Source organism: Balearica regulorum, chromosome 12 (genome assembly GCF_011004875.1).
Source record: "Balearica regulorum gibbericeps isolate bBalReg1 chromosome 12, bBalReg1.pri, whole genome shotgun sequence".
NCBI lineage: Eukaryota > Metazoa > Chordata > Aves > Gruiformes > Gruidae > Balearica > Balearica regulorum.
The window spans coordinates 13039286-13047991 of record NC_046195.1 but is presented as its reverse complement, the minus strand read 5'-3'; positions in this window follow the sequence as shown (position 1 = coordinate 13047991).

Here is an 8706-nt window from a genome sequence, read left to right as displayed (position 1 = left end):
GTGTTCTGTAAACGGGTGAAGGAAAGGCAATGCCATGAAGTGACAGTCCCTCTCGGTGAGCACTGCCTTTAATTCTGCTCCAGTTTAGAGCTTCACAGAAGAACTTGCAGCCCTTTGTCTTGTGTCTCTGTAGCTCCTATCCTAAACTGGTAAAACTGACTGTGAATTACTTGCCATTATTGCCTGCAGATGCACGTGTTTAGTAAGCAGAGAAGTTGCTTTTAACTCCTGGGTGCAGTACTAAGAGTGTCAAACTTGTGCTTGCCAAAGTCTCTAACAAAACTCGCATTTAGTTTCAACTCTAAGAAGTACCGTATATCAGCATCCTTCTACAATTGTTTGAAACATTTTTCTTTTCGATGAATTAAGGCAAACCCAATGTCTTAAGTGCAAGCTGATTCTTTGCTTCAGTCTTTTAAATCTTTGGTCACTAATCTTGTTCTATAGTTCCTGCTCATCCAGCGTAGGAATTTCCATGATGTGCCCTCTTATTACTGTTATTGTTAGTTCCCACCTCCACCACTCTTTTGAAGCTTACAAGTTTAAGTAGAGGCGATCATTGAAGACCGTACACTTAGCAGGTAGTTGCAAGTCTGAGAAACTGTCAGGGTTGGACTGTGGAAATTAGTTACCACTTTCTGGGAAAGCATGTTGATGTGCTGCTTGAAAAGAGGTCCTAGAAGCACCATGTACTAGAAAAAGCCCAAGCCTTTCCTGTCATACGATGATGGGAGTGAGAGAATTCAGTACTTTTGAAGCTTCCCTGTTGACTTTTTGAGGTTTTGAGTCAGACTGTAAGTTTCTTAAGATGTCTAACACATTTCCTACTCATTCTCTGTCTGCACATCTCCTACCACAGACTAGCATTTCTCAAGTCCAGAAGCCCAGTCTGTCCCTCACACTGAAGCCTAAAGCCATAAACCCCGCTACCAGGGAGGTGACTGTCAAGGATGAACTGAATCATCCTGGATTTTTTTCACCTCCTCTTTGTATCTGTTCAAATTCAGAAACAGCTAGTCCTAACATTTGTTCAGTAACAATAATAAACTACAGTGGCTTCCTAATTTTTTTAAAAAAGAAGATACTTGACTTGCAAGTAACAGATTATTGTTAAGGTCTGTACCGAGCAAATTACACTGCAAGTAAAACTGAGCAGGCAAAAAGATTTCAATCTGAGTTCTCATTTTAATACCAAAATTATTATATTTAATTACAGTCATTATACAAGCCCATTTCTAGAAAAATATTTATCTTATCTGAATCTGCTGATTTATAAGAATGACAGTATATATATGTACTCCATACAAAAGTAATTTATGCACACATATATCAATACATAGTATAATTGCATATGCATAGGGCTGCATATTTATGTTAAACCTAATTCCACTCTCATTTATGGTAATATAAGTTGGGAGTAATTTCAATGAGTTCACTAGAACAGGGCATATAATACCGGAGTCATGTCTCAACAAGGATCGTAAGTTACTTGTGTGAGTACGTAGGCTCACACTGGCTGCTTATACTGCTTTGTACTTGCTGGCTTACTGAAGCAGGTCAAAATATAATACTTTGAAAGAGCAAATAAGTTTTACTAATTTCTGTGCCCCATCTCCGCTATAAATAAGTACTTTGCAGCTGTATTTCTACATGACCAATGTAACAACTGTATTATGAGAAGCGTTATCCTTGCTGGTAAGATAGGATGAGACAAATGCTGTGTAGATGTAAAACACTAACTCTGAGTGAGCTCTGCCAGTTTAGACAAGTTCAAAATCTGGACAGATATACCTTATGACAGTCAGACAGTCTCCAGCCAAAGATTCTCAAAGAGAACAAAATGTGTGAGTGTATGGCATATAGAGACATGGAAGAACCAGGAGCAGCCAGAGTGACTTCAGAGGAGACTCTAGGAAAACAACATAACTTACTAGAGAGGAGACACATTATTGCTGCTCTGGGAAGCTGACATCTGCATCTCTGTGTGGGATGATATAAACCTTACGTTGGATTCCTGAGCACAGAGAGGCCATGTGCAAGTGAGAGGTATATGCAGGCTTCTCAGGCTGCGAACAGCTTGAATAGAGCATGCTCCAAACTAACAACTTGCCTAATGCTATCATATGCACAGTAATGCAGGGCTTGTTAATAATATCTACAAAAACGAGGGCTTATCTCTCTTCAGAAAGTCACTGTGCAGAGCTTCCAACCTTCACTGACGTCCTATAGACTGTGAGCCTCTCTGCCTTCCTAGGCATATGCAGGAAAAACTCATTTGAATGAAATCATCTACTTAGTTTGCCAGCACTCTCCCTCCCCTTGCTTTAGCAAAAAATCATGTCTTTACCTTCTGTATACAAAGGATGGAGTAGCTACAGCTTCTGCTGTGCCCATCCTTACCCTTCAGCTATTTCTTCATCTCCTCCCTTTCCATGGGAGGAGGGGGCACCTGGGTCTCTCTCACTGCTGTGGAGTTTGACAAAAATCTCCAGGCTCCTTTTGTTTTTTTCTCAGCCTTATCTTGCACAAAGAGAAGAATGAAGAACAGTAGCTGGAACTGAAACTGGGGGCTGTAACTTGGAGAGCAACCACAGGGTGGTTCCAAAGGGTGAAGGAGTGCATGGAGCACATAGTTACTAATGCAGGTGACATTTGTGCGTTCTTGTGTATTATCACCATTCACAGAGAGAGAATCTTTTGTGAGGGGTTCCTTCTAGAGTATTTGTGGCAGAAACAGAGGAGATCTTTCTTTGCTGAAGCAAACAGTAAGAACTGAATGGAGGAGAACCCATTTGGGAAGCTATGCAGGCATGAACGGCCGCTGCCAGTGAGCGGGTGATGATACTGTGGGAGATGAAGCAGGAATGGAGAAAGATCTGCATGTTGAAGATGAAAGGGAAAATGTCTGTATTCTCTGATTCACTTTCTTTTTTCCTACTCTTTTCCCTGTTGCATTTAAGAAGGCTACTCTCCCTTCTTTTTCTTGTACTCTGTCATGATAGGAGAAAAACCTCTTGTAAGAGGACCAGTTGGGAAGCAGTCTCAATTTCTCACCCATACCTTTGTAACACTCTTTGCGGTAAAGGGATGGGGGTTTTCCCCTCATTGGGACCACGCAGTTCAGCTGTAAGAAAAAAAAAAAAACGTGCCTCCTCTCACACTCAGCTGCCAGCATTGCATTACACACTCTTTGCTCTCTTGCTGGTGCCCTTGAGCAGATGTAATGTGAGTCTGGTACGTGCTCTGAGGATGCATTCTTCATGTGGAGGAGGGGAAGGGCTATCTACAGGTAACTGAGCTGGTTTGGAGCTCAGGAGACCTCCATGAAAATTCCAGCCATAACTCTAACTTTCTGTTTAATTTTAGGCAAAGATCTGCAAGGGCAGAATATGCGTTTCCAACCTCATTAGAAAATTGTGAGAGTAACTGAGCTAATAAAGGCTTAGATGTATGCTGTGATATTGCAGAACATGTAAGAATCCAGTTATATAAAATCCTTTTTGTGTCCCTATGGATGATTATTGCAAGGGCAGTTTTTGGATGATATTATACTTCCCCATCCTTTAATTCCTTATTTAAAAAAAAAAAATAATAATCTTCAGTATTCATAAGCAATCACTTCCTCCATCACCAGTCTCTTTGTTTACAGTAAAATGGCAATAAAAAGTAAATGACTCTCTTTTTCAGAGCTAAAGAGCAATAGTCACTGATGTCAACTCCTATCCCCTTGCTATTACCTTTCTGTGTGACTGAAAGAAATCAATTTGTTGTTAAACTGGCATTTATTTTGGTTTACATGTCAGGCTATTATTGCAGGGAGTGGGTGATTTTATTTTTTTGGTCATTTTCTGAGTCCGTCCTGTGAGGACATGATCAGCATGGGTATATACTGCTGCACTCTTCTGGCTGGAATCAGAACTGGCCAGACCAGCCTTTTCATTGCTAACAACGGGAGGCGATTCTGGTTCTGCCACATAGTAGATGCCTGTGTAAAATCTACACAGGCATGCTTTAGAAAAATAAAATCTAAATTTCCTTTCCTTTTGTTTCAAGACGTTCATAGCAGTAATATCCCAGGCAATGCCTAACTTGACATACATTCCTTACAACACACCGTATTTTGTCTTATGAGGCCTGTCGGTCACTGTAACGGACCAAGATCATGAAGTGTGCAGCACAAACCAACTGTTACTGCTTTAAACTTCGAGATAATAAATACACATGACCATGTTAAGTAATGGAAATATATCAAGTGTTGCACATCTGGTTTCAGGGATGCATATAACCCAGACAAAAACAATAGTCAAACAGGGAAAGTAGAATCATTTCCAGGTCAGTAATAATAACTGTTCACACAACACTCAGGGGAAATCAAGCATGCGTACTTGCATTCAGATATGTACTGCAAACTCAAGAAGTCTGCATACCCTTCTATAAAAGCATGCCAAAGTTTCTTTGAAAAGTTGTGTTTTTCATCACATTAATTACATGTTGAATTTGGATAGAAGACCACCATCATGACATTACATCAACAACTTTTGCACTAATATAAATACCACAAAGAATCCTGCAAACTAAAATGAGCACTCTCTAGCCCAGAAATCTCTGCAGAACAGGGTTTAGCAGAGCAGAAATATCACCCTACTTGGCACCCTGCTTCTGAAATTTAGAATCCCTCCTGAAGCAGTGATGCCCTTCTAGAAAGGGAGAAGATATCTTTCTGGTTTCAAATTTCTTCTTTTGTATTTATAGTTTCTGTCTTTATATTAAATCACAGTTCTTTCTCAGATGTATTTTTCCTGCGCTTAAATATGGATGTAAGTGGAAAACTAACACAGTGCCTTTGAAAATCCCAAAATTGCACAAATTCTGTGAACAGTGAAGAATGCACCCCTTTCTTAACATCAAAGGAGAGTCTCAGAGCATTTAGAATGAAGATAAAAATGTTTAATTCTGTGTGCAGAAAATACTTTCAAGTGAAGCATACATTGGAAAGAGAAAGCTCCCTCCCCGGTGTTTTGGCCTTCCAGCCTCTCTAAAGTCCCAGGACTAAGACTGAGTCACAAGTAGAATTTGAATGCGTTATTTGTTGTTGTCTTGTCTGAAATAATTATATGCTGCCATGTTAGTGGAAGAAGGTTACTCTATGGAAGAAATAGGGGTAGTTTGGATGTTGAAGACAGTTGGATGCTTTATAGCAGCTATGTCTCAGCTGGAGGACAGTCCAAGTTTCTGGATCCGGGTGCATGATCCTGTGTCCATTCTGGTGCAAGAGTCAACTTACAGCCTTATTGTGTCTTAAGGACTAGTGCCCCTGAGGCATGCACCTACGTTATTTTCATTGCAAACAGCGTGGCTCAAAATGTGTCAGAATAATATCATTGGGACGGGCTTGCTTTGAGGTTTTTTTTCTGTGTAACACAATGATTGACTTTTTCATCCCACTTTTCCAACCTAGGGTCCTGGCACCAAACAGCTTGTGGCTTCTTTGCACCAATGCAAAACTTCAGAAATATAATTTGATTAAATGAAGGGAAAAACACGTGTATTTTTGTTCTCAGTCCTGAGAATTCTTACAGAATCTAAAGCTAAGTGGGAATTAGAAACGTGAGAAAAAGGACCCAAGCATGGAGAAATTAGTGCCATTGGCATGTTACAATAAATGTGGTTTGGGGAGTCTCAGCTGTTCAGCATTGTATTCCTCCAACCAGTGAACCCAAAATGTAATACATTATAATTCAAATTGTTGTTAACGTTCCATTTCTATCTGTTGTTTAGAGTGTGAAAATCGAGCCCAGTGTTGCATCCTTACTCAAGGTCTATGTTACAAGATCTTTCTTATGTGGACTGTGATATAAGGAAAGATCATTCACATGATCAAATCATGGCCTTCCTACATATTTCCTCAGGCCTTTTGCCCTGAAAAGGTGACTCTCATTTTTAAAGTGCTAACTTTGAGTAACAATACAGAGCAGAAGTATATTATTTTTTAATTTTTAAAAAATGAATACTGTCTGTGCAACTTTATCATGCATGAAATTGAGAGTGGCTGTTGGAATTATACTATCTAATCTGTTGAAAGCCTTGAATTCACACCTGCAGGTAACTGAATTAATAGCACTCAGTTTTGTAAAACAGCTAACTAATGGCAGTATTATGCCAAACATCTGACAGGTGGAATACATATGAGTTCTTTTCTGCAAGTATTGTAATATTGCTGAGATCTTAATGTTCATGGCTCCAAAACCTGAGAGTAAAGAATTGTAATCTTGTGACTTGCTCCTTTCTCCACACTGTTCAGCAATGGTTTTTTCTGTTGTTGAGCACTTTTTCTGTTGTTTTCTTGTACTGTGTTAAAAGCTGGACCACATTCCAAGTTTAAAAGTGAGGATCTTGTATAACTTGTGCATTTCTGCTTCTGTCTTCTGTTATTCCCAGATTCTGCTCTCACATAATAAATGTATATTTCTGCTGAAGTTAATACGTAGGGGGAATATTTTTTTTTTCTTCCCAGACTAATAGTAACCTTTCTCAATAAAAGGACATCTTTAAATGTTTTGCTATAGCAGCTGTAAAGCAGAAGGAGAGATGTTGGGGGAAGATGTGTGGTAAGATAGCTCTGAACCTCTCTGCTAGAATTTTTCTACAAAGAACACATGCTAAGAACACATGCTAAGAACACACCCACAAACCCTCTTTACTGGTCAGATTATTCATCACCACCTTCTGGGTTCTTGGTCTGTTTCTGCCCTATTTTCATTTCTTGAAGGTGGCTATGGCCTACTGAAAGGCCTTAAATTTTGAAGCAGCAAGAAAGGAGGGATCTAACTCTTGTTTAGGGACCTGAACAAGGACAGAAAGTTCCTCACTCTCTCTGCTTCTTTCACATGAAGTGAACATAAGAGCCACTTTTGGACACAAAACAGGGCCAATGTGTCTTCTCTCTTCTTCCTCTGTTGCTCGTCTTTTCTCTATTTGATACTTTTCTTCTGCATCCTGGTGCCCCATGTGGATCAAAATTCAGTTAATAGTTGAGCTCAAGGCAGACCTTTAATCTGTGGTATTCTGGCGAGCTTTAAATCAAATAGACTCACTTTGAGCTTCTTCAGGTGAAAAACATGACAAATGTGCCTTTGAACCTGTAGCCTAGGATCATTTTCCTTGCCATTCGACGACGACTTAACTGTAAGCTTTTTGAATGGTCTCTGAAGACTTTGGCTCATGGAAACATTTTGGCACAATACAGAATATTTATGGAAAACTAAGAAAAAAGCAGTAAGAAGGAGGGATATGGTCAATTGTACTTACTGTTCCAGACCACAGTGATACTCGTGTGGTAGCTGCAGAGGTTCTGAACTCCATAACTCCAAATTAAATCTTTGTGTTGTTCCCAGACAATCCTGACTCCCATTGTAGCTTCTTCCAGTGTCTTTCAGTTATACAATTATCCAGCAGGTTAGAAAGAGGAGTGAGTTTTATCTACAATGTCATCCAGACTTGCAGCAGCTATGTGGGAGGAAAGCATCTACCTGCAAAGTATCGGAACTGGAATTGAACCCTGATATGCAAAGGTTAAGCAGGTTTGCCTCTCAGCTCTCCGTTATCATAATCACAATACATGTTTTCAGCTAAATACAAGGTAGCAGGACAGATTGGATCATGGTGATTTCCCCTAAAAGTCAACATACCATCTTAAATTAGAACCAATACTAACAAAACAAGGATCAGCTTTAGCTGGAATGCAGGTATTTGCTGGGAAAGAGGGAGTGAAACATGAATCAAATTCTACCCAGAGTTTGCAAATCAAAGAACTACTGAGTTGCAAGTGAGTTTTTTTCAAAGGACTGCAAGAATATCTACTAGAGTACCCAGGGACTTCTGTCTCATGGTGAATTATAAGCAGAAGACAGGTGCAGGCATTGATTTGACTAAAACATTCAGTTTGAGACACAGTGGACCTTTTTGCTGTTTGATTAAAATTCCTTGTGCTAAACCACAAGCAGTTCCTCTCTTCCACTTTGTCCCAAAGGGCTTGCTATAGCAGGGGACGCTGAGCAAGGGAGCACATTATCAGTCTGTTTGTTCAATACGTACACCTTCTGCTAGCTGTGCATGAGTAGGAGGGATTGGGTCAAAGCTGAACAAAGAATTATGGTGCTGCTGGAATTTGGCCTGTGATCACATCCATATAATGCTGCCTTAATTCCAGTATGATTACATCGGTGTAGGTCAGAGTAAATGGTGCTCCTGTGCTAAGGCAAGTTGTAGGTCTCATGCTATGTGCTGCAAAGAGTATAATACATTTTCTTATTTTGCAGTTGTTGTTTGTTGTCTTTTAAGGCTGAATTTGTTTTCAGTATTGTTCTCAGTACTACACATGCAGCTTCCAGTACTGCCTCAATACCCCAGTTTGTAATATTTTGTGGAAATGGAGTGAGTGAGAGCATGTATGTATGTAATTACCATCTAATAATGCTAGATTTTATGAGATGAGTAAGAGTTAGGAAGAAATTGGCTTGTGATTCTTCACGCATTCCCCACAAAACCTGCTGCTGTGAGTCACCCCACTGAGATTGGTAGGATCAGACCTTGACATGCTCCAGCAGTATTTGTCCAGTGGTCTTCTCTTTATAGAAGCTGGTGGTGGTAACACAGATGTGTCACAGATGTGCTGGACAGGTCACTGGTCTTGTTTCAATTTGAAAT